The following is a 933-nucleotide window of genomic DNA, read 5'->3' as shown; positions in this document are numbered from 1 at the left end:
AAGAGCAGGGCCGAGAATGTAAGAATGGGTTTGCCTACTTGGGAGACCACTGGTTTCATCATGTTACAGGATGAGCAGGCTAGTAGCCTGGTGGGAGTCATGATCTGTGGATTAAAACCTGAAGAAATGCTGAGTAATGAGTATATCTTAACATTTTTGTAGGGTTGAGATTGCTCATTAATCTCAGCCTGGCATTCAGCAAGAGCTGTGTTTCGCTGTGGCGTGTTGCTTACATCACTCAATCACCTTGGCCTTGTCTGATTTAACAGTTTTCTTGGACTATACAAGTATCTTTTAAATGTTAAAGGAATCTTGTATATGCACACCCACACCCATCTACAAGATTTGGGGTGCAGGGGAACAAGAGGGAGGGAGGGAGTGAGGGAGGGTGCTCTAGCAATGAAACATAGGACTTTTGAGGGTCTTGATATACATCTGTGGGAAGAGCATTACATCAGTGTTTCTGACTCTATTTTTGTTTGTTTTTGTTTTCAGGTTTATTGAAAATATGGCATAACAGATTAAACAGCTCCACGTGGTGTTTTGAAATTCATCCCAACCGTAGGCTGAGTGACCTGGAGTTGGAGAGACTGCCAAAGTCCAGAAGCTTCAGCATTTCCTTGGTGTCAGTATCTACCTCAATGATCTCCTGATCTAGGGCTGAGACCTCAGGAACATAATTATCTCTCCTCTCCCTCTCTTCTTCCTGCAACTTGATGGAGATGCCTCTCACAGGACCTCTCTGAATCCGCTTCATCAGATGCCGGCTATCTTGTTCCGAAGGTTTCTGCTGGGGATGATGGCGATCTCCTCGCACACACGCTTGTTGGTGTGGAAGTCATTACCCAGGCTCCTGTAGTACTTCTCGATGATGACCCGGGCCGCCTTCTTCACGGTCTTGATGCGAATGTGGCCCATGTTGACGGGTCTCGG

General features: G+C 46.2%; 1 pseudogene; it reads right to left on the bottom strand.

Annotated features, from left to right (window-relative positions):
- Positions 1-490: 490 nt before the first annotated feature.
- On the bottom strand, positions 491-933 carry Rps17-ps4 (ribosomal protein S17, pseudogene 4; annotated as a pseudogene).

Source organism: Rattus norvegicus, chromosome 15 (genome assembly GCF_021556685.1).
Source record: "Rattus norvegicus strain SHRSP/BbbUtx chromosome 15, alternate assembly SHRSP_T2T, whole genome shotgun sequence".
Classification (NCBI taxonomy): Eukaryota; Metazoa; Chordata; class Mammalia; order Rodentia; family Muridae; genus Rattus; species Rattus norvegicus.
This window is presented reverse-complemented; position numbering and strand designations above follow the sequence as displayed.